General features: G+C 40.3%; 1 protein-coding gene across 2 annotated transcripts in view; it reads right to left on the bottom strand.

Annotated features, from left to right (window-relative positions):
- LOC105559205 (beta-1,4-N-acetylgalactosaminyltransferase bre-4) overlaps positions 1-26,330 on the bottom strand; it is a 162,399-nt gene that overhangs the window by 96,745 nt on the left and 39,324 nt on the right. Inside the window, exons 1-2 of one of the 2 annotated variants that reach the window (XM_012007316.1) lie at positions 23,990-25,155; positions 1,949-2,000 (exon numbers count right to left, since the gene is read on the bottom strand). The gene's annotated coding sequence lies outside the window, so the exon portion shown is untranslated. Of the gene's footprint in view, positions 1-1,948; positions 2,001-23,989; positions 25,156-26,330 lie in introns of those variants that run through there. The other variant, XM_012007317.1, reaches the window with a different exon arrangement.

Here is a 26,330-nt window from a genome sequence, read left to right as displayed (position 1 = left end):
CCGTCTTGAGTGGCAGCTTGGCAACGTCGCACGCGTCAGCTGATGCATAAGCACAAGGCGCGTGTCCTACCATTCTCCCACCGTTGAATGGAGGTTTAATGGATGTTATAAAGATAATATATCTTTTTCGGCAGTTGTATGAATATATTCACTATCGATACACCGGCTGTCATCCTGTCATTAAAATTGCGACGTTGCCAAATGTATGGTTCCAACTCTAGTCAAATTTGTGACTTCGCTCTGATATTTTCAGTTTATACCGACGGTTCAATGAGAAAAAACCTTACGGAATAATTAATTTAAGTGTATGCTGATTTTTACATACTAAATCATTTATATTTGTCATTAGTAATAATAGTTGCTTTTGTGACTTCAAAGTCCTGCAAGAACCACCTTAACGGTGAGTAAGATTTGTATGAGAAACAAATATGTTATAAGGTAAAATAGGAATAACTGGAAAAAAATCAAAACGATTGACCGCTCCGTTTCAACAATATAAACAGTTAAAACTGAAAAATGGGAAGAATTACGTAGTAAACATGAGTGTAGTGTAAGAGATGTGGTAACAACGCCTCAAACTATAATCTTTCGAATCTATTTTATATTATGTATTAATCGTAAGTGTATTCTTTAAAACAATATTGCATCAAGTATATCATTGTAATAATTGAGTGCTTGTTCCTGTCTGGAATAAACTTTCAAGCATTACCGTCGCGAAACAACCACCTTAAGAGACCATTCTCTCCGTGTAGCATGAATTTTCAAATGTTTTGCCGCGGATTATTTTAACGTCCAGAAAGTGTTTATCGCATATTTTTAAGTGACACACAAGTATGATATTGTCAAAATATATTCATATCCACTGAATAAACATGATCGACATTATTTACAGCACTGATAAGGAAGAAAACAGTTTGCGAGTTCACTCAGATTCAAAGGCGAATTAACTGCTCGTTATCAGCAGTTCGCATTGCCGGCCCGGGCTATTTTTCGCCCGGCGATATGTACGGGGTGATTTCTATCGGAACAGAGTCGGACTATTACGCGCAGACAGAATGGGGAATTGGAACGAGCAGATTCGTTCGAATGGGCCGACCGTACTACAATCGGGCCTGGATTTTCTCCAAGACGACTTTCGTCGGTCGGGTAAAAGGAAGACGAGGGGGGGAAAAAAAGCGAAAAACGGGACGAAAAGTTCCCCGTCCTGGCGAAAACCGTCGGACAGGTATTAAGAAAGCACTCGTCGCGATCGCGCGAACTTCGCCGTGCCATTTCGGAGATTGGGTTCTTATTGAAGATTTCATCGTATCAATCGTCGTTTTCCTGGCGACGATTCCCCTCGCAATCCGAGACACGGCGGACGCTCGCCGAACCGATATAAGCAAAACATGAAAAAGATCGTGTGAGAAATGAGACGAAATTCTATGCCTGACCGAAACCCGACATGAGAAACTCAATGTACTTTCGAAGAGAAGTTTGCCGGAATTTTTCCTTCATAACTGTCAATTTTACCGCTATGTTTCACTGTCAGATTGTTTTTTAACTCTTAAACTTTTCGCACAGTAAAAAGTTTCACTATAAACGTATATCTGGTTTTCCCTTGTTTAATAAATGTTCTAAATAATCTATCGTGTCTTTTTATTTTTAAGTATGATTTTAGCAATTATATCTATGTAAATTAACGTTATGGAAGAGGTATAAATTATTTAATTAATTATTGTTGTAATTATAACAATGAAATAATTGTAATAGTTCTTGTTATAATTGTTAAATCTACAATTATAATTGTGATAATAATTATAACAATTATTGTTACGAATGTTATAATTATTTAATTGCTATTTATTTTTCTTCGACGAAAAAAATATGTCCGAATTTAGGTATTTCAAGTTTATGCGAGAACCTTGGTAAAAGTTTGATAAAAGTAACATGAAGAAACTCTACTCACTTTAATAAGGAAGAAAAGCGTTTACGTGCCTCAGATGCAATCTTTCTTCTACCTGAAACAACAAAGAAATGCAAAATGAATGAAATGCGAGTGATGAAAAAGATAAACACGCAAATATATAAAGTATCTTTGTTTATGGCATTATACAAATATAATACAAACAAGACGCTTAAGCAACGCATATCTTCTGTTATTCATTTATAATCATACTTTACGGCTATTGATAAATTTAACTCTGTCGGTGAACATATACAAATTCTGTCGCAGAGTCAAGGTTTTTTGGAAAGATAGAAGAAATTATTTTCTATCATTAATTTTTATCTTATCAGTATTTTTTTATCGTAAGATATTTTGATATACGTGAATCTCCTGAGAGTGCAATATAGAAATCATTACTTTTGCACAAAATATTTCATTACGTAATAAATTATATCATCTAAAAATATTGATAAAATATATAATATACGATAAAATGAAATCCATAGAACGAACATTTTATCGTATATCTGAAATATTGAAATGTAGAGAACGACAAGAATTATTTATCTTACAAGAGGGGAAATTAATTTATTAATTTATGTTAATTCGATTTACGATTCGATTGTGTTAAGTTCCATAATAGCTGATCGAGAGACGTTCTTTCTTTATATATCATTACGTCGTTAATTTGTGCGACTAGAATATGAAACTGTGGACTGGAGGATAGAATAATGCCATGGGCAATGTCCGAAGGACGAGGTGGTTCCACCGGCGGGAAAAACTGCGAATAAATAGCAGTTATAAATGCGCGCTATCGTCGCATTATTATGCCACTTTCGCATGGCATGACTCGCGCGAAATAACGCCGCGTAATACAGCAGCGAGATAACCAGCTTGGGCGCGCATGTGGGAGAGAAAGATTTTAATAAAGCACAAACCGGGTTCAAGACTCGCGATGTAAAAATTGCTTAAAGTGACGAACTAAAACATGATGTTGAATTCGACGAGGAGGAATTCGTGAAAATTATATGTCTCGCGGAATTACTTCAAAGAAAGTAGGAAAGGAAGAATCTTTTTTATTTTTTTTCAATTTAAATTGAAATTAAGATTAAATGTCGTATTTTTCGAATTAATTTAAAGTGGAAACCGATGTCAAACTTTGTATTTATATATCGATTCGAGAGCAGAGCGATGACTCATTTACAGTAAAACGGGGTAAATTGTAGCTGTAATGCGAGCGATATGATAATGGTCGGAGATTAAAGTGCAGCGACGGTGGGCGAAAAAAAAAACGATCGTAAAGATCGTAATGACAATGCAGGCTTGCTATTTTTTCCCCAGTACCGCCTACACGACGACCTGTATTTTGAACAGAGAAAAGTAAACGCGCGATAAATCCCCCGGATTTATACAAACAACACGAGTCACACAGAACCATCCATACAGAGTCAATAAAATTTATTTGCCAGTCAAATGGCCTTTACCTCCTACTTCTGGTAGATTACACGAAGTCTTCCACGTATCTCCAATAAATTTAGAGGGAATAAAAAAAAAATACGAATATTCATGCTTTGACATGAGCTGAATATATAAATTCCTAACGTTGCGTATATTAGAACTTTCCGCAGTATATACCGGTCGAGTTTCCTATCACCCTTTTTCGACGGAAAAAAAGACACGTACAAAAAGCCAGGAAATTTCTGCGCTACTTTCATCAAAATGTGAATTCTAAATCTTAAATATTTAAATTGGAAGGCCTACAGGGATTTACATTTATTTCTGCATATTTAATACCGCGAGATCGGTCGTTGAAAAATAAATGATGACCGGAGCGCGGGGTTCGATTTTCGTTTTGCTTTAAAAAGGTACCGGCCCCGCATCTCGAGCACGCCCGGACTAATGCGATTCTCTCGCGAAACATGAACGCGTCCTATTGGGCGATGTGATCGCGTCCCTTGTCGCAAGCAGATTCAATTAAACGTCGAGCATCACAGACAACCCAGTGCGGGGGCACCGAGTCGGGCCAGACTTCGATTTTCGGCGACGGTACATTATCGAACAAAAGTCCGAGTCACGTCCAATTCGAAGCGTTTCTCCAAAACCCTTTTAACAAAAGCGCGATAAGCAGAAAACCATACTGGATATCCGTAATTTGACGCGTGTAATTTCAATCGCCAATTTTCCGACGGAACTTAGGAGAGAAAAAAAAACAGAGTCGAGGATAGACGTTACCTTAATTTTTCCTCAACAAAAAATTTATCAATTATTTAATAGCCGCGAATTCTTAGTGGTTGCGAAGAGCGAACGAATTAGATTTGAAAATGAAAACGGAGCAATGATAATGACAGTTTTCAGATAAACAATTATTTCTTCATCAGAATACGTATCGCTGTTCCAACCAGCTAAATTCGCTTTTCACTTTCGACACGTTCCTTTTTTTTATGCTTCCGATCGGCGATTTACGAGCCATTTCGATTTGGCGATATTGCGCGCATAGGGAAAGGAAGGGTGGACGAGGAAACGAATATACCTTTTATTGCGACTTTGTTTTAATGGACGAATCGACGGCGGGACGATACGTGATAAACAAACGGATCTTGGACAGGAAATTCGATTCGAAGAGTCGTTCCGATGCACTTTATTCATGGCGCTCGACTCTGAACATCGAAGAGATATTCCCTTCGTTCACGACGTGTTTTATCGCGTAATCAAGCCAAAAGCGAAATCTACGATCTCGAGCTCCCTCCCCCCCTTTCTCTCGGGGCAGAGAAAGAGATAGAGACTGGCTAAACGAGCGACGATCTCTCCGTTACACGTTTCAAGTCGCTCCTCAACCTTACTCTTTGGGGTAATAATACGAGAAGATTATTCCACACGTGCGCCACTGCAGTCGCAAAATATACCCAGCACAAGAATTCCTGAACAATTTCCATTTTCGTATTACCCAGTAATCTATGGACCATGTTTATTAATACAATGTCAGTTGTATTTTACGAAGCAACGAACAACAACAGATACTTTGTGTGTTTTTTTGTGTGAATAATATATAACCTAATACTATTGCAATATTAATTTAGAAATTGCGTAATAATATAATGCTATTAAATGCAATAGCAGCAACCCTCAGATAAATTTCACATGTAAATTAATTAAAGTACATACTCTTTCTTAACATCTAGAAATAGTAGGGGAACAGCGGCAACGTTGGGACTAGTTTTCAAAAATGGGAATTCTAAACTATTTTCGCTTATACAATAAAAACAAATGCCTTAGGCGAATAGATAATTTCCTTGAGTACATTTTTAGCGAAGAAATCATGCGATTTCATCAAATTCCAACAAAGTTATAGTCAATTTAGTAAAAGTCGAAAATAACCCAACGTACCCACACATGCGGGTACGTTGGGATATTTTATTTTACATTACAAAAATGAAAAACATTGCACCTGTTTTGGCTAAAAACCCATGTTTATTGTCTGTAAATTGAAAAGAGAAGCAAGTGAAGTAAAACTGAGTTGAAAATATTAATCAGATTCGCAGTTGTGGCATATAAAGTACGATCTAGTCATATTCGCGCATTTCAAGTGTACTTCGCGTTTACATTCAATGCAGGCAATGGAATTTTTCCCCTCGATAATTATTGCCTTAATAACGGTTAATAATGCGTTGTAGTCAGTAATTCCTCGACTCGACTTTCTTTGATATTTACCTAATTAGGTAATCAGGTACTCTTAAAAACACCGACTAACAGCATAAATGTTAAATTTGTACGGTTTTCGCAATGTCCCAACCTGCCCACACCAATATGTCCCAACGTACCCGCTAGCACTGATTGTATGAGAAGCACGTGGGCTCAAGTACAATCGTACTTTTTCATCAACAAACAGTGTAAATCGATTGGTAGACGCACAATGTTGCTTACAAAGTCGAAATCCCGTTTTTATACATCAATTACACTTACCTGTTAATAATGAAAATATCAGAAATATTATTTTGAAAACCCAAAAATCGCACAATTTCTGTTTGTATTACACAACCAATCGCTAGCATCACATATACTACACTGAAAACGTCAGCGCGCTAAAACACACTCATTTTGGAAGATAAGCCGGCTCTACAATGACAATGTCACGCTGTACACGTCATGTCCCAACCTACCCGCAGTCCCAACGTTGCCGCTGGTACCCTACAAATAGTATGCGCCATTAGTCGATGTTAATTAATAAACTTACACGGTCGGTCTCGCACGCGTGTACTAGCTACGCTTACACTTGGCGCGAGACACTACCGTGTCTCGTGATTTTGATCTTATACACTGTAGAAAAGCTTAGCATTTCACTCTAATATCAAACGCCTATGTTTCTGTCTTTTTTTTTTAAAGATACATCCCTTCGTGTAATTACTTTAGACAGCGTCTGTCTGATTTGATTCTTCGAAACACCGTGTATGTTGGGGACCGCCCTTGGGTACGACTCAACGAAATCGAGTTTTCGTCCGCTTTATCCGCAGCTTCCGCCGTTCGCTCGATGGGACGCGAAAACCCGCGAGAGGAATCGGTTATACAGAAGAACGGTTTCCGCCGTGTCACGAGGATTGGACCGGTTCCAACTTGCGAATCGATTGACCCCCAAAACCGATCGAATGCACAGGGTGTGCGGAACTTGGGATTTACTCACGACTCGAAATCAAGCATTTCTTAATACAATCGCGGAGAAATCAATATTTAAAATGTGAATACCTATCGGATAAATCCATTAGTGTAGGCAGTTAATAAAATTGAACAAGTTTTATTTAAATGGAATTATATTTGGCTTTTGGTTTTTGAAATAATCGTTGCCAAGGAATTAATATTTGAAATTAATATCCAAGGTTATCCAACAATAATATAAACGAAATGAAGCAAACTGCGAGAGGGCATTTAATGAAATAAAATGAGCTTTATTTAAATAATATTATCTTTGGCACTTGGTCACTGAAATATTAATTATTGCCAAGTAACTACAAACTAGATAAAGACTAAAATAGATTAGCAAACAATTGTGCACCGCAAAATGTCGCAAATTCCGTGATGTTGAAAATTAATTCAAGATTGATTGCGGATAATTTCGTAGGTCTGGAACACCCTGTATACCCTGCACCTTCCATGGATAACGGAACGAAGAAACGATAGAAGAGATAACCGTATCGCGAAGCAGCGACCTGTCAGATGGTAGCATCGGCTGACATTTACATGCGACGGAACAATCGTACGTCATCCCCGGGAATTGTAAAGTAAAAGTTAGCTTCGTAACAACACGCGTATCGTGCACCGACAATTATACGGGGTGTCTCGAAGCCAGTGGAACGTGGATACGTAGCTCTAGTGGTATTTAAGTTGAATTAAGATCCACGTTTATTTAGCCATTTTCTTCTACAAGACAAAAACGTTCCTAGATTTTAAGAAAAGCAACGACCTATGCCTCGCATCTTTACGCTTCTCAGGCCTGGTCCTTCATTTTCCGATTAACCGGAAGTTAGTCAACTCGGTCGCTTCTTAGATAATAAGATGAGGAAAAGAACGGAGAGTCGACTAATCTCTGGTTAACAATTAACCAGAAAATGAAAAACTGAGCCTTAGATACGAAAATTACTAAGGCCCGGTTTCACCAAACGTCGCTTAACTTCAAGCTCGGTGTAATTCATGCTTGTCTCTTTCGAAAGTAACAGCTGGAAAGAGACAAAGAACGAATTAAGCTATGCTTAGAGTTAAAACGACGTTGGTAAAACCGGGCTTAAGATAACTTTCACCGATACATAGGTCACCACTTTACACGCGGCTACCATATGTGCGATGACAGATAAGTATCTGGCAGACTGTCATAACGTACGACGTGGCCATTTGTAGCCGTTTAACAATGATTACGGACGAACTTAGCAACGCGAATTATTGCGTTACGTGCCGGCAAACGTGGTGACAAACGGCACAAAATCGTGCCAGGTATATCGCGCGCGGTATAATCGCGCATTGTAAATAACGCCTTTTAAATACGCTGAATATATACGACGCGGACGGCGGACGGGGCTATTTCGCGAACGCGCGGATCGCGTGTGCGTTTACGATGCCTACGACGGAGTTGAGATAACAAAGTCCACTTAATGTTAATCGAAAACATTGTGTTCGTAGTCGTAAAAGTGTTGTCTCATTAACACTCCAAGAATCGTTCGATACGTCCGGCTCCAATAAAAGTCGCCTTCACCGTCTTGAGAAGATCAAACATTTGCAAAATTTAATATAGAAAATGCCATTTCGCTCACTTTTTTTCCGCCTTTGAATTACCTATTTAGACCTAACAAGACTACGGACAATGACAATGCCGAGACAAAGAGATATAATATGCACGGAAAAAAATGCTATTGAATTTAAAAAAAATGAAGTTGCTTGAATTAAACGTTAACGTCAATTGTATTTGCTTATGGACTTTGGTTTTAAGCATTGGACTAAATATTCAGATTATTAAGACAACTATCTGATGTTTTTCGTTCATTAATGTTGCTTCAACGATTTTGCTTGTTGATAGATCTTTTTTTTCGTGTGTAAAAAAAAGCACCGCTAAAGCTGTGTTCCATTGTATTTCGTTTCCAATTATCTACAAATCTGTACGAAAAAGATATTTCGCGCACCTGGTTTAAGATGAAATATTTATATACATTCCACACAATTAATTGACTCTGCACTCTTCAACCAAGGAGTGCAATCATTTTTTGACCAATATGTAAGTGTATTTATTTATTTCATATTTATTCTCATCTATTCTTATTTATCTTTATTCACTTTTGACATTTATTAATTCGTAACAACGAAAAGTGTACCGACTCTCTTGCTTGTACACAGCTTATTAACAACGATATTGGCCAAACGAACGAAATGAGACCGATAACAATTGTGTGACAAAATATAGATTTGCAATTTACTTTCGCTATGATTATTTGCGCTAATTTAAAAAAAATCAGTGTTCAGTTATGCACGTTTGCAGCTAACTTGAAAAGGGTCCAAATCCAGGACCGAAACGTCGTTTGTTCTTTAAATAAAGACATTGGCCAGTGTGGGTCGTTTCTGAACGACTACATATCATTGGTTTTATATTACTGGCGATATTAAATCTATTTGTGAGTCATTCCAGTACATCTGTCTACGATTTCTCGAGATTTTCAACGATCTGAAGTTAAAATTGTATACATAGCGCGCGCAAAAGAAATCGCTTAACCGCGCCGAAACGAGACGGCTTTCGAATTTAATCAGATGGATTATCGCGGGATGAAGAATGCGGTTCGCGCTTATTAAGTGTCCGGACGCGGCAGGTATGTAAAAAGTATATTCGCGTGTTGCAACGTGTGTCGCAGCTGACTGACCGCGGCGAATGCACCGAAGGGGGAAACGTGTACGTACGTACGACGTCGCATCTAGTTTCCTTGGTGAACCGGTACTCGCACAAATGTGAGATTAAACTCGGATCGATTCCCCAACTTGTCCACCGCGGCACGTGTCAGCCTCACTCGCGTTGCGCAATCACCGTCCGTGCTCGTGTCTTGCGCAACATAGACGAGTTTATATCTCGCTCCGAGAATCAGAATTATCGAATCAGCGCGATACGAGATACACGATACTATGCGAGTACCTAGTCACGCGGGTACAACATCCGCTACGAGCGCGCAGATAGAACCATTTTAAATGTCACATGCGGTAGAAACGTTCTCGAAATTCTTATCACTTTAGAAAGCACGTTCGAGAGCGATATAAGAATAGCACGGCATAACAATGTAAAAACATTTTGCTGTCGTTCCGTTGAATCTTCTGAATGAATAAGTGAGATTGCAAAATTGTTGAAGCTGCTTAAGCAAAGAGTCGAGGGAAACTGGTTATTTATAGGCGAGTGGTTTTTCAACAGACGGATATTAATCGTGTTAAGATGCAAAACTAAGATCGTCACGTTAAACTTCCCGTTAAAGAATATAAATACGTAAGAAAGGCTTATCCAAGTCCCTAATTATCTTTGCGAGTACAGAACAAATTCAGAAAGTCCATTATTACAGACACAAATTTCAAATTAATTTATACGAAAACGTTTTAACAGATTACGGGGATGACATTTCCGTAATTCAAAGCAGGCTTTTCATTAACGGTGAACAATTCTTTCACCTGGCCGAACATGTTGTAGAAAGTACAAACTTAGATAAAAAATATATTAGAAACACGCGCGTGCGCGGTGTTTTGCGTAAAGTATCGATGCGCTTATCGAGTTTGGTAATTTGCGGCACTGACGAAAAATGTACGATATAAAGTATTCTTTAAATAATTAAAATTTAAATAGTCAATGTTGAATCGCCGCAAACGTGGTTTTACAATTTCGGAATTTAACAAGTCTCGCCATTGTACCACAAATATTCGTTTTAACGAATTTTAAATCATGCCCTTTTCGATTGCTTTCTGCATTTTCGACTGCGATGCATTCCTGCAAATTAAAGCAGCAAGCACGTGGAGAAATTTGCGATATAATGACTCGTTAAAATATCAAATTACGATGCCTGCTAGTAGATAATTAATCGCAATTACGTGCGTAATGGACAATATTGATCGATATACGTTTTAGAAAACGTTACACGGCACCGCAAGGTTTCTTTGATCGAAATGCAATTAAGCGAGAATTGTTGTACCGTTTCATTCGTAAAATAACACAGATATTCGCATTCGGTTTTTCTGCGGAAGAAATATAATAAACAAAGATCACGGACCAGAAATAAAAAAATTACACGCGCGTATTTCAAAACATTTGGAAAATTTTTACAAACGTAAATATATGTGTATATGTCCTTGTATTTCTGTATGTATATCACTTATCTTGAATAATTCACTTCTACAATTTTTTTTAAAGAAGCTCCATTATAGTTTTACTGCTAAAACTGTTATCAAGACCAGATAAAAGCAATAGTCACTAAAAAACTATCTATAATAATTTTGCAGTTAACTTCTTTATGGCATAATAAAACTTCCCATTCATTCAGTATATTTGTACTATCTCTCACTTATTAATAAAAAAATAGATCTATTTAGCTATTTTATCAAAACTCTGTGTAAAAATATTTTTATACGTAATCAAATTGTACATGTATATGTTCATATAATTTACACGTGACGTGCGTCATAGGAAAATTTACTAGCTATATAAACTTGGGAGCGATTATTTTTCATATTTTGTTATTGTACGTTTGAGCTATGAGAAATCTTTCACACACGTATGTATGTACATGCAGATGCTTTCTTTTTTTCTCTGCCATATTCGCGCCTACTGATTCTTTCGCAATTACGTTTTGCTGTTAGAGAAATATACTCGCCCTTTTTTCGCGTAAAATGAAAAACAGAGAAAAACGTGGATCAACGTCTGAAAATGTTTCAGAAAACCGTAACAAACACGTCAATTTTTTAAATCTCATATAACTATTAAGGACGATGAAAAGTGTAAGATACCATTCTTGAATATCGCGGAGAAATTATCCCTCCATTACGATTTCAAATTGCTCCATTTTATCATTCCGGTAGAATTTTACCTTAATTATTCCGGTCATTATATATTCCTCGAAGAATGTATTATTAAAATTAATATCAACGTTTCTCAGGCTATTTTTCGAGTGCACTTAATATTAATGCCATGTCACTTAGAGAATATCAAATCTGACACTTTTTCAAATGCGCTTCTTCCGAGTTATTCGCATAGTATTCACGTAGAGGAAGCACATCGTGCATATTTATATAGCATGAATTATAGCGGAAGATGTACCGATTCTTGCGACATTTCCTTAAAAGTACACGTTAGACCGTATCGAGATACACTGCGAAACAATTACATGTAAAATTACAATTATTATAGTCGGTAATATTGGGACTATCTATTAAAGGTGTATATTTACATACATTTACACCTTGCAGGTAAAATTATTATGTTTATATAATAAGTAAACTGCTTGCCTTTAATTGTGTAAACTTTACAATTTTTTGTAATTTTTCATCCTGTATAAACAAGTATTTACCCAATAAAGAGCAAACATTTTTTTTGTAAAAGTACATAAATATATATATTTCCGTTATTAATTGTGCAATCGCTACACTTATTACGTTATGTAATTTTACATACTTTTTTTACAGTGTATGCTAAGTGAATTCTTGCTGTTATGCCGCCGCACATTATTAATTACACTGATTATTATGCATTGTCAGCGTGTCGGGAATATCAAAGTTAGATAAATAAGGTCGTCTTGCATGAGCGATGGCCCTGATAAGCCTTACGTGATCGATGAATCATCAAAGTTTTCATACCGATACGGAGTTACACTTCGACGGAGCAACGTCGTACGAATATACGAAGCTGTTTCTGGAGCTGACCCAATCAGCCGGTTGCAGACCAACGGTGTCATTAATTCAACAGTTGTATGATGCATCGCCCCGTGGCGAGAAATTTTGGCATATCAGAGAGAGACATCAAAGGTTATACGATATAAATTTTAAATTGCGGAAATTAGAAATTCTGATTTCTGGTAAATTCCAAATCCTGATAGAAATTTTACGTGTGGAAATTCTAGAATTAGAAGAATTCTGAGAAGCGTTTGAAAAACATATGCAGTGGCACATTTAACAAATGATTGTGGAAAATTATGCAAACAATTATTTTAAAAGAAGACTTTGCCGAGTGTCTGATACAAAATAAACGCACAAGCTGAAGATCTTACAGAGAAAGGTAATAATAGTCAGATTCATCAGTAGTATTTTACTGATTCACTCTCAGGGGATTCTAAGGCGACGCGTCCCTCGAGAACTCGTGTAAAATAGACGGCAATTATAAGACCGCGCGTAATAAATAGGCGAGTTGGTTATTTATTCTCGCCTACAAACCCTCTAAGGGCACGTAAATAAAGTGTAATGTATGTACATGGAATCTAAAGTATACGTGCCAGCTTATATCGTCGCGTTGGCTGGAAAGTTCAGGCATATTTTAACCACGAGACGTACTGAGGCTCCCGACTGAAATACGCGCTTTATTTTCAATATGATTCCTCCTTGTCACTTAATCAGCGCGTCAGAAATATAAGAAACTTATCCGCTGCGAAGATCGAATAATGAATCAGGGTGAACGAAAACGAACAGACGTCTATGTCTCGCAGCAGCAAAGCGAGGTGTTTAATATGCGGACCGAATTAAAATTAAAATCCCGATTTGTCCAAAGTGCAGACGCGACGACGAAAGACTTGACTTAAATTTTTCTCTAGCGGAGATTCAATCGAAGACCAATACCGACCGCAAATTTCTACTTTCTTAAATCATTATTTTTCTTATCAGCCGTAGTGCACGTAATTAAGGCATCGAGAGGTACATTAATGCGCTTCCCGCGTCGACCGTTTTACGCCGTGCGATATGTATGCTATGGCGTGAGATCGCACGTAAACAACGCGGGCATATAAGTGCGAAGCAGGTGCCGCTGGCGCAAATGCCAACGTCGTCTTCATCGGCGTCGTCGATTTAAAGCGACCGTCGACGGGTCGTAATTGGCCTGATAGCAATCCCGCGATCCGTGAGGCCGGCGGATGCGATTAAACGCGCGCCTGCCATCGTAAGCGAGCCGTGATAAAGCGGACCCGTATGCGGAATAACGATCGCGATCGTGCCATTCCGAAGCCCAAACTCGTGCCATTCTGCAGATCGCTCGGTCCTGAGACAGTGTATTTGACACTGCCATGTATAACCGTAAGTACAATCAAATTTGATCGCGAGGAGAAAATAATCCCAGAAATCCAGCGGTTTAAACCCTAGGTCTTTTTAATAATACGCGGGGAGAATGTTCTCTTAAAATTTACCCTGCAAATCATGCAATCTAAGAAAGGATTTCTGTTACCGAGACAAAAAATATCCTTGACGCATTTATATTTCTCACGACCTCATTTCCTATATAAAAAAAGGCGTGTCAAGGCGAAAGTCTCGAAGTATTGTTGTCGCTTTTCCGAGATACTGATTAGCTGTCCCGCTTGTGCGATACGACATGCTTCAGGCGTGTTATCTGCGGCTGTCAAACCATGCGAATTTTTAGAGAGAGCAAATGGCGCGCGCGAATTGCGCGCTTGTGTTGTCTAGTAGTATAAAAATAAGGCAATATCTAAATAAAATCAGTAATTCTTATTCTATATATATACACAGGCATGCCCTAAAATAGGCCAGGCAATGTAGGGCCTAGACAGGCATGCTCTAAAATAGGCCTGCCATCGTTGGGCCTAGATAGGTCCGACTAAGGTAAATTCTAAGTGGAATTTCCTGAACAGGCCCTGAATAGACACTGACGTAAATACCCCTAACAAGGCCTGCCGTCGTTGGGCCTAGATAGGTCCTACTAAGGTAAATTCTTAGTGGAATTTCCTGACAGGCCCTGAATAGACACTGACGTAAATACCCCTAACAAGGCCTGCCGTCGTTGGGCCTAGATAGGTCCTACTAAGGTAAATTCTTAGTGGAATTTCCTGACAGGCCCTGAATAGACACTGACGTAAATACCCCTAACAAGGCCTGCCGTCGTTGGGCCTAGATAGGTCCTACTAAGGTAAATTCTTAGTGGAATTTCCTGAACAGGCCCTGAATAGACACTCACGTAAATACCCCTAACAAGGCCTGCCGTCGTTGGGCCTAGATAGATCCTACTAAGGTAAATTCTTAGTGGAATTTCCTGACAGGCCCTGAATAGACACTGACGTAAATACCCCTAACAAGGCCTGCCGTCGTTGGGCCTAGATAAGTCCTACTAAAGTAAATTCTAAGTGGAATTTCCTGAACGGGCCCTGAATAGGCATTGACGTAAATACCCCTAACAAGGCCCCGCTAAAATAGCACTAGTACCACATACTGCCGCGACATGGCGACCGCGCGTTAGTCTTTCTCGTAAGTAAAAATCGTCCCGTATTAGTATAAAAGGTGAACCGATATGATACGAGAGCGAGTTGTCTGGATCATGGATAAACCTGAATATACTTTTGATGACTATGTAATTTAACACAGTTGCACAGTGTGTAATTTAACACAATTGTAATTTAACACACACACTATGTAATTTAATACAATTAACACAGTGCCAGAATAGGGCCTAGTTTGGCATGCCACAATAGGGGCTGCCCATTAAGGCGTGCCCACACAGGGCCTACTCAGACGTACCAGAATTGGGCCTCGTCAGATTTACAAATCGGGCCCTGACTTACAAAAGCGTTACATCTCTGAGCAGGGCCTACTCGGGAGTACCTGAATGGGGCCTAGACATAAATGGGGAAAAACTGTCCACGGCCTTCACAGGCCCTTTTTTAACGTGCTACCCGGGTAGTTTCCTCCGTTTCGTTCTTCCTGCCGTTACACGGAGAGAATTTTCTCTTAAAATGTACCCTGAAAATTATGTAATTGTGGGATGGCATTTTTAAGATCTTTATGAGAGTTTTTCGAAATTGTACTTTCTACTAGTAACATGTATGGTAAAATTTCAAAAAGCTGTCATAAAATTCTTCGAAATGCCATGTTGTCCGACGATCATATGATTTTCAGAGACATCTTCAGAGAAAACTGTCTCCGTGTAAGGATATTAAAGAACCGTAATATGCAAAATATTTGGTAAGTGATATTGTATCGTGATTGATACAAAAAAATTGACTATGATAAAATAATACAGGACAAAACCAGAATCAAGCAATTCTATAATGGATTAAGCTTCAAAGATGGATTCTCTAAGATTCGTTCAAGTCGTCATTGTAACTTTGTGTAAAAATAATTTTTAACGAAACTATTCTAACAGAATTTTAATTTAAAGTTTGGAGTTAAATACAAAAAATCTCCCTTCAAAATTAAAAACTCGCGATAGCAAACAAGCGAGTTTCGCTACGGAATTTAATTACTGCTACGCAAACTATGATTAAAAACGTTGTCTTATTTTGATTCTTTATATTCTTCACAATATTGTCCTCTCGATAAATCGCCCGATAGAATGTCCGTACAACAATTAAGAAGTTTCTAATAAATCAGAAGAAAGCCGCCTCCAATATCGTGTTCAGTCGACGTTTGCTCTTCGATTCGTTCTGTAAAGCCACGTTGAAAGGACAACGTACGCGCGTAATCTATTTATCCGGGCGAGCTAATAAAACGACACAATGCGCAATTTGGTCATCGCCGATGAATGGACGTAAATCTCACAAGATATTTTCCACGACGTGTTCATGATATAATGGGGAACCAGAGCGTGGCTGAATGGTAACCACGATCGTTCTCCGTGGCTCGGATTGTGCGAGCGCAATGAAAGGCGTAAATCGCTATCGTTTGAGCGAGCGCGTGACTTTCATACACGTAAAACTCGACGATAGCAAGAAACACCATCCGCCGCGACCGTAAAATACACTTGATATTTCCACATTTTCTTCGTATCGCCAATATCCGTTGTAAAATAGTCGCTTCTCATGGAAACCTTTCTAGAGAGTGACTAAACAAATCCCCCCCCCCTTCTTCCCTTCCCCTTGTTATGTAATCGTTCTTTATGCGGCTGGTCTATTAAAAACTTTCCACTGTTTATGGAACTGCGTTTCGAATTACAGTTTCAATATTATGATGGAAATTCTATTATCATGGAAAAATTTAAGTGTACAATTGCCTGGATATTTTAACAGAATAATAGTTAAAAGCTTACATTTTATAGTAAAATTTTTAAATAGTTGACATCACTGTGTCTATATGGTTGCTATTACTAATATTATAGTAATAAATACTATCAAAATGATATTCCTGACTACAATTATTTTACTATGCAATTCTAGTTTTAAATACTGCATATTTTTCTATACCAGTGTAGCGTAGAAACATGAAAAACACATTAGTCACTGTAATTCAAAGTTGTACATTACTATGGGCCAGTTTCGCAAACGTCGGTCAACTATTAACCAGAGTTCAGTCAACTCCCTACACTGAGAAAAATTTTCATCGGATAAACCAATTAAATAGTAAGTATGTCCGATGGTTAATTTTTCCGATTACGTTTTCCGACTAAATTATGGATATATCCGATGAAATTTCTCCGATGAAATGCAATTACCGATGAAATTTGATTGAAAAACCGATCAAAATTTTCATCGGATATACAATTTAATTGAACATATCCGTTTGTTATCATGTAATTGGATTATCCGATTATATTTAATCGGACATTTTTCTCAGTGTACCTTTTTCTATCTTATTATCTAAGAAGAGACAGAGAATTAATTAACCTTCGGTTAGCAATTAACCGACGTTTGTGAAACTCGTTCTAAGTAATGAAATGTTACCTCGAGAAACGTCATCGAGAGAGACGTTTGTACGTCCGTGCTCGGAGTCTGCGCTTTGGCGAAAAGTTACCACGATTAATTGAATTTGACTGCCGTCCTCGACAATTTAATCGGCGATCCCGTAATATCGCAAAACAATCACCTGCCGCGATGCGTTTGGCGCGTCGCGTCGAAATGAAATTCGCGCGGTATTCGACGAACCGGAAACAAAGAAGCGACCCGAAATCCAGGGCGCACGATCCGACAAGCGTTACCGAAACACGCTCGTATATTTCGGGCGATAACGCACGCGATGGGATGTGGCTCGCGAATCTCGGAGAGCATCGGAGAGAGCGCGCACGCCCGGTAATATCCCCGGGGAAACAACGCGCACAGCGTGCGTGTGTGCGTGCGTGTGATAAAAAATAATTTACAGGCAAAGTGATGACTTCGCGCGCCGCGCGTTCAATTATCGCGCGGCGCGTATGCAGCGCGCGGCGACAGTTTCACGCTGACGTTAGTTAGGGGCGTCACGATTTATGACAAGCGCGACGAGTGGCCTGTGTTGTGGTCCATTTACACGGGACGATTACCAGCGACAGATGGTATATCGTTGCTATTTCGACATGTCTCATTATAGGGAGGACAGGCCAGTTTTCGTAGTCGTTCAGCTGCTTCACAAGTAAAACACTGCATATCTCGCCCAGAAACTCATATTTCGACAAAAGCGCCCCGCTCTCTCGATTTACGAGCGATCAATGAACAAAACAACGGAGATATCACGAAAAAAATTTCGGGGCAATCGGGCAATTCACTTTTCAATCGAACAATTCTTCGAGACAAACAGCCCACAAAGCGAACAGTTCAATATTAAAAGAGCTATCTTCTATTGTTCCACAGGTGAAATTCGAAAATGCGAAACAACGGATGCTTTGAGGCGAAATTCTAACAATATTTATCTCGATGAGACACTCGTAAAGTTCCTATGAAGCGGAGTAGACACTTCAATCGAGCGAAATAAATAATGTCCTCGTGACGTCTTCTACTTATTTTGCCTCTTCCGTATCTACGTTTGTTTCGCGAGAAAAAAAAATCTTATCGGTAAGAGGAAGCCCGAGATAAGCGAGCGATAGTATCGCTTGTAGATTCTTCCGCGAATTGGTGCGAGTGTAAATCAATCGGGCATCAAGATAAAGCGCCGAATGTCATCCTACCAATCGGCGCGACAGGTCAATGGCAGCGCAACACGGATCCGCCAGCTTTTATCCTAATAGCCGACTTCTCGCCCTCGATGATAACGTTATCTGTCAATTAGGCAAGCGCGGTTGCGCGCCGAACAGACCGCAATGCACGTCGCGTCGCGCCTGTAACGAGACTGAATCCGATCGGTGTGTCATCTCATTTATGCATATCGTGTCCTTAATACCCTCTGTCCGATGGCAATCAATTTTTCCTCACACCCCCCTCCCCCTCCCCTCTCCGATCGATAAGCGAGCGCGGTATAATTAGATATGGGAATGAACCTGTAGAGATAAACACGCGGCGGGAATAACAGGACGAGCGAGACGTTACGTGCGAAAGCTGTGGCGCGATTTGCGCGAATTTCTTCTACGTGACGAGGCACGAGGCGCTTCGAAACGAAAGTACAGTTATCGCAGACACTTAAGAGGCTCGCGTCAATACGATAAGTATAATACACAGCGGCCACGATAAAGGTATTTGAAGATTAGAGGTATTTAAATCGCTAATAGCGCGGCACATGTGGTGTATTAATCGCTACATCATTCCGAGAATACCGGACTTCACCGAGCAAATACTCGGAGTGGACTCGCGCAAATTGTACGTTCTATATTCTCCCCCCTCTCACCCTTTCTCTCTTGCTCACCCGTCGCGATCGTACATATGAAAGCCGTACAAAATGAACCGTACACGGAGGTATATAATTCGCCGCGACTTCGCAATCGCAGGTCGACGGGGCTTTCAGATATCAAGTGGGTCTCGCGCCCTCCTCTCGCAAAATTGCTAATGCGGCACCGTATGGCGAGGCAAACATCGATGTCCGGCACGTTAAGTAACACGCGGTTGCAACGAGCGCACACTCGCGAAGCTCGGCAAACAAATCGCCCGAGAGTACGTTATTTTTGGCACGCATTAACGGATTACACGGCGGGACTATCGGAATCGTTTTCGGTTGACGGCGCGAGAGGCTAAATTAAGAGGCACGCGCTTCGAGGGCTTTTAATTAAAAGTGTGCGAAAATGAAGGAATTTTTGCGAATGAGATTTCCAGACGGCAAATTAATGGATCGCGATAATTAATCGATTGAAATAAAATACGACGACGAAGAGTTATTAGAAACACAATTCTTTAACAGATAAAATATTAATAATAATAATTCGACACAACTAACTATAATGTAAATTAAGGATCTCGTTGCGGAAAGTTCTTTTAATTTCAATGATTCTTTAAATTTTTATTAACCATCTTCCCGAGTAATTAATTTTCGCAATTAAATTTTACGAAGTACAAGTTGATGCAATATCAATGAGCTGTTAAATTAGCGAGTGTAATTTGAATCAGGGCACTAATTAAATGACGACTCGTTCCAATAATATTCGCTAACTATAGTTCCTATATAGTTCCTTGTCCCGGTACACCTGGAGATTTTCCAACCGTCGATGGAAGATTAATACTATCTATTTAGGCCAGTTTACGCCGACCATATATTAACTAATCCTATATAGATTAGCGTCCTTTTCTGCCTTGCAGCTTTGTGCGAAACATGGCGAGCCAGATTCAATTAGGATTAGCGGCGGTTATTGCCAAAGCTTCCGATAATTCGCAAAAACTGTCGAGCGTTGAAAAATATACACGTTACAAATAATATATATAAATTATATATCAGCTAATTCAAGTTGACAATAACCGATTCGAAGACGAGATATTAAATGTCACGATAAGATGTCTCGAGATTACTCATCCCAGGTGCGAATACTCATTTCCAATGTTATCAATTAAAAAACCCCCGCACAATCGACAAAGATCGCACCAGGGGTGGTTAAAGGTCGAGCGCTACGAACGTGCCGGCTGCTATGTAATCATTACAAATCTACGGGCTGCATTCCGCAGCGGCAGTTCCCCTTCAATCCTCGCTCTCGCACGAGGCCTTACGTAATCCCTCGCCTTTCTTCCTTTCCCGCCTGTCTATCTCGCTCTCTCTTCCAGCGGCGATCAAGCTTGTGAGTCTTCGGAGGTCGCCCACGTGTCAGATAGCTCATCTCTCCCCCTCTCTCTCTCTCTCTCTCTCTCTCTCTCTCTCTCTCTCTCTCTCCGTTTACTCCAATCTCTATCTTCCTCAGTTCCTTCTTCACCCCTCCCCTCCCCCCGTCTCGCTGCCACACAGTTTGGCGTAAGCGGCAGCCTTGGCCTTCGATGCTCCAAACGAGATCCATCGAAGCCCTCCTTTAGGTCGGACTCGTCCTCTTCTTTTCTTTCTCTATTGATCCTAGAATACCACATATAACGTCTTGCCATCACACAAGAGCGCTCTCGTGTCGGTGGGGTGTCTCCCGCGCCCCACGTCGTCCCAACGTGTCTAATAGAATAATTCTTCCCGTCTGTCGTTTTCTTCCCATTATTTCCGTTTTCTCCGATTAATGTCTTTCGTTGTCACGGCTGCGATAATTATTCTTCGATTGGCAATGATTGCTTTGACCCGTCGAAATAATAGTTGGCGTCTCGCTCTGCAAAATAGGCATCTGCGGACGCTATGACCTCCTCGTTCCATGAAAATTTCTGTCCTCCGAGCCAAACTCTGAGTTTAGGAAACAGAACAAGTCACTGGGGACTAGATCTGGTGAACATGGAAGCCGGTCAATCAGCGCGAACTGCAATTCGTGAATTTTGGCCCGATATTCGATATTTTTTCCATGTTTACTATACTAACATCCACTGACACAAGCGACTGTCGTACAACGACTGAGAGTCGAAAAATGGCTGAAATTTTCAGAGGTATCCTTCAAAGCATGTACACAGTCGCAGTACTGAAGTGGCGACGACAAGTAAAGCGTGGTCTACAATGGCAGTAGGAGTAGTGGATTAAGGCCGTAAGACGTCGGAGTAAGCTCGTGTTTCCGGTGTAACAGGCGTAGAGTAAGACTGTAAGCGAAATAGTTCAATTCCATTTCGTACGACCTACTCCCTTACTCTCAGCCAATGAGAACTGGGCAGTTGAGCTTGGTTGAAGCAATAACCTAACCCTAACCTAACCCTAACCTAGCCACGTGGTCAGTGTAAATACGTAACAATGTCGGACACAGAATCTGTGTTAATGATTGAAGGCAAAGGTGACATTGGTAGCAATAGAGAACTAATTGCTATGGTCCGCGCTAATCGGACCAACAACGGTGACATTTGTGTGATAACATTGGTCACCACTGATTGGCTCATTACAATCCCTTTACGCCATTGCAGACACTCGGGCGTAAAGGGATCTTAATCCTACAGCCTATGTCTAAAGCGTCGTCTACAATAGGTAGAGTAAGCTTGGCGTAAGGAGTAAGAGTAGGCGTAAGAGAACTACTTCCGGTTTAAGGGGATGCTGGAGTGATTCTGCACTTTTGCACCTTTCTAACCTAAAAACTGTCAGTTCGCGGAAACATTTGTGTAATATACAAATTAAATGGCTTACGTGTACAGATCGAGAGCAGCTTGCTATTCCGGCCAAATGAAAGAACAATATGGCATCACTGAAACTAAGTTTGTAAGGCTAATAAAAAATAATAGTGAGCAACACATACATACAGTACATGTAGTATGTGTGTTGCTCACTATTATTTTTTATTAGCTTTACAAACTTAGTTTCAGTGATGCCATATTGTTCTTTAATTTAGCCGAAATAGCAAGCTGCTTTCGATCATCTGTACACGTGCCATTTAATTTGTGTATTACACAAATCTTTCCACGAAACAGACAGTTTTAAGTGCAAAAGGTGCGAAAGTGCAGAATCACTCCAGCATCCCCTTAAGAGAGCTGGAGTAAGGGCGTAAGCGAAATTAATTATTTTTATTTCTTACTTCTTACTCCACGCTTACGCCGGTTATTGTAGACGACGCTTAACGCCTACTTCTTTAATCCATTATACTCCTACTGCCATTGTAGACCACGCTTAATGCTTCGTGTCGAGGCTTGAAACTTTTCAACCCACGTACCTGCATACGGAACTCTCGGCGCGTTACTTATTTGGATATATTTTATTAGAAAGAAACCAAACATTTTTATCTTCTCTACAAAAGTAATTACATCATCAAGTTGCGCCAACTAAAATGGATATCTCAATGAACTAGAGACTTAATTATTTTTGACATTAAAATGTTATATCCAAACAATGGAGCATAAGATTTTACCGAAAGAAGTAGAGCAGTAATATTAACGAGACAAAATTTTAATAAACCCTGGCCGAGGTGATAGTTTTTTCGCAATAAATTTAGAATAAAATATTTAGACACTAACACCCTGTCACAGCTCTTAGTCCTTTATTCCCTCACATTTGCGTTTATCACATTCGAGCCGGACGAATTTTATTAATTTGTAAATTTTTAATACTCGTTCAGTAAAAATATAATGCAAACAACTTTAGTATAAATATTGTACATACTGCTTACGTTTCTAATGCCTGTGCTCAAGTTTCAATGTTTAATTTCTTTTCCGTGCCCTCAAGTCTAATCTACAACGTGCTCTTTGCGTCTGGAAACATCCTATTTATTTTGTGGCGATTAAACACGTTTAAAAACATTTGCGCAAGTCGACAAATTGTGCATTGCACGGTGTCGACGAATCTTCGAAAGCGTTCCGATTGGTTTGCACAAAACCGAATGCTACTAAACGCAGGAGAGCACATTGTAGATTAGACGCCAAGCCGAGTGAAACGCGTTCAGGTAGAGAGCGACTTCTAAATTCAACGAAAAATCTGCTGCTTCGTTCGGGCGCGGACTCTACCGAGTCTCGGGACGTGCAGCGAATTTGTATAGGATCGGTACGGGGACCCCTCAAGAATTCCTAGGAACACGTGGCCGAAATGAAGACCGCCGCGTCCTAACGCAGTGGCGCCGAGAGAGGCAGGCCAGTAACTGACCTTCTCAATGCAACCGGTTTTACATTCACGGACTCTCTCCCTGACGTACCGCCCCGCGTCGCTCCCCTAAACCGGAACCCCCGTGCTCGGCATTCGCTGGACAATTCAATGTCCCTTCTTACGGGCCGCGCGATCCGTCCGCGGGTTATTCCGTGCCCCCTCGCAAAACCGTGCGAGTGCCCGGTCGTTCGTGTTTTGAAGCGGAGAGAACGCGCGAGGGACCGTTGCCGCCTGTTGACGATCGTGTCGGCGCGCGAGGCGCGTCGCCGCGTAATTACCGTCGTTCAAGGATTCTTTCAGGAACGGCAGTGGAAATAAGTTGCTCTCGAAGAGAGAATGACTTGTTCGGTTCTCAACGTTCCGTGTCAGAACTTGCGGATCTCAACAATTTTCACTCGCCGGGACTCAAAATTTTCCAGCTCCCGCATTGGAGTCGCTGTACCGTTGTCAATAATGAGTCTCGATACACGGCGCATTTATATTGAAACGTTTATATTGAGACGAGACCTTTACGTAACTGCAGCTACGTGGACCGAGAACGGGACGGAGATGCACGGCATTTTTCCGTTTGTTATTTCACAGATTAAAGCATACCTTTCTCTCCCTGCCGGCGAGCAATGTCAAGGTGTTCCTCACCTCGCACGGGGGGGGGGGAAGACAGTCACTTCACTTCTCTCTGCCTCCCGCGTCACTTTCGCGAGCGTCAATTTGCAAATCGCGTCACGTACGCGCGCGACGCGCGAGTATCCGGGAGCAGTCTCGGAGCGCGAAACGTGACTCGCTCCGGGCGAGGGGAAATCCCGGCGGGAGGTCGAGACGAAATTCGAAAAGCGTGCGGGAATCACCGGAGACGACGCGACGGCCGAGACAGAGAGTGCGCGAACCGCGCGACGCGCTACTCACTGTGCGGATCGACGGCGCGGACTGACTCGGAGTCTCGGAGCAGCGCGCCTAGGCCTGGCTGGCCTGGACGAGGGGAACGCGCGTGCGCCGCGATTGGTCGGCGGCGCAGCGCCGGTCGCGAGTCGCCGCGCGCCCATTGGGCCGCGCGCGACCGCGGACTTCGGCGTGTAAATCGAAACGCTCGGCGACTGCGAACGTGGAGATGACAACAAGATTGCGCCGCGAGACGCCGGACTGATTTACGAAGAGCTTATTTATGCAGGTCGAATCAATTCGGTGAACGGCGCGCTCCAGATTATATAAAATCCGCCCCTCTACCCTTATCTTACCGATAAAGCCGTGACTTTTATAGCTGCGACCGACGATTTGAGATACGATCGGAATGAGCTGACAATGGAGCTGACAATGGGATAAAGAATATAATCGTGATTCTATTTCGATTGGTGATTTCGACTTTTGCGTCAGTGAAGTGTCTCCGCGCCGAGCGAATGTGAAATTGACGAGACTTGTGAAACGCAGTAACCGTCTTTTCGTTTTTTATTTAGTAACTCTTTAAAGGCTGGTTTCACAAACGTCGGTTAACTGTTAACCAGAGTTTAGTTGACTGTGTATCTTTTTCTATCTTATTATCTGTACACCGAAAAAATTGTGTTCTTGAAATATACACTTTACAAATCCTCTTAAAAGATATACTTGATGAAGAAGACTATTTCCTTCTTAAATTAAGAATGTCCGATAAGAATATCTGACGAGAATATCCTGTTTGGAAGGTTCCTCTCTTAAATTAAGACAATCCTTTTAGCGCTTATTTTAGAGTAAAATATAAAAGTAAGTGAAATATCCTTACGATGAGAATATAATTTTTTCGGTGATAAGACGAAAACTAATTAACCTTCGGTTAGCGGTTAATCGACGTTTGTGAAACTGGTCCTAAGGTATACATTTTTGCACCCAATTGGTTTTTTTTTATTAAACTTGTATTCGGAGGTTTTTTAAGTCGCCGGTTGCAAATCCGAAGTCAGATTTTTAAATTCAAAATAGCCAATTCAATATGGTAAACTGGAATATTAAGAAAAATGTTAAAAAGTTTTTTCGGTTGCTGATTGTAAATCTGAAATGTTGAAAGTATAAAATGGCAAAAAGTTGTAAAAGAAGTTGAAACTATTATCAACAATTCGCTAATTTATTGTAAAAAATGTGGCTTACGAAAAATCTTGAAAAATGTGTAAAATACTATTGCGTATCCTTTGATAAATGTAAATATGTAACGATGTGTTGATTCTTAATAGTTCGCCCACAAATCAATTTTTTTGAACAAATGCCTTTCACTTGTTTCTAATAATTTAACAATTAAACATTCAAACGATATGCTATTTATTTTTACTTTCTTATGCTTCTGAGAGTATATATTATAGTAATAATATAGGGTAATTATTCAGAATAGCTACACCACCTCCCAAATTAATCAAATTGGTCTCATTCGACGCGTTTTTCAACAAGAAACAACTTTTTCCTTAGACAAAATCGTCGCTCTGCACTGCGAAGCGAGATATTAATTGTTAAAGTTGACAACTTGGTAATTCTTCAGTATAGCTACACTACCTCAAAAATCAATTTAAAAAATCTCATTCGACGCGTTTTTTTAACGAGGAACAACTTTTTCCTTAGACAAAATCGTCGCTCTGAGGAGCGAGATATTAATTGTTAAAGTTGACAACTTTTAGGGTTAGGAAATCTGTCATACCGACGTAATCAGACTAAATGCACGTCATATGCAGTGACGTATTTCCACGTGAAGCGAGATCCACTCCACACTTCAGACATGAGGCTTGTTTTCTGTTCCTACACTAGTGAACTAGTGCAATAAATTGGAGTAAGACAAGCATATTTTTTCTCATTCTAGCTTACTGCACTAGTTCACCAGTGTAGGAACAGAAAACAAACCCATGGTTTGGGTAAGGTTATATCTTAACGAAGTGGAGCCCCCCCCGAAGGGGGGGGCGGAACATACTGTCTCCACGCATGTACTTTC

Source organism: Vollenhovia emeryi, unplaced genomic scaffold (assembly GCF_000949405.1).
Source record: "Vollenhovia emeryi isolate VEMERY1.0 unplaced genomic scaffold, V.emery_V1.0 DF939285.1, whole genome shotgun sequence".
NCBI lineage: Eukaryota > Metazoa > Arthropoda > Insecta > Hymenoptera > Formicidae > Vollenhovia > Vollenhovia emeryi.
This window is presented reverse-complemented; position numbering and strand designations above follow the sequence as displayed.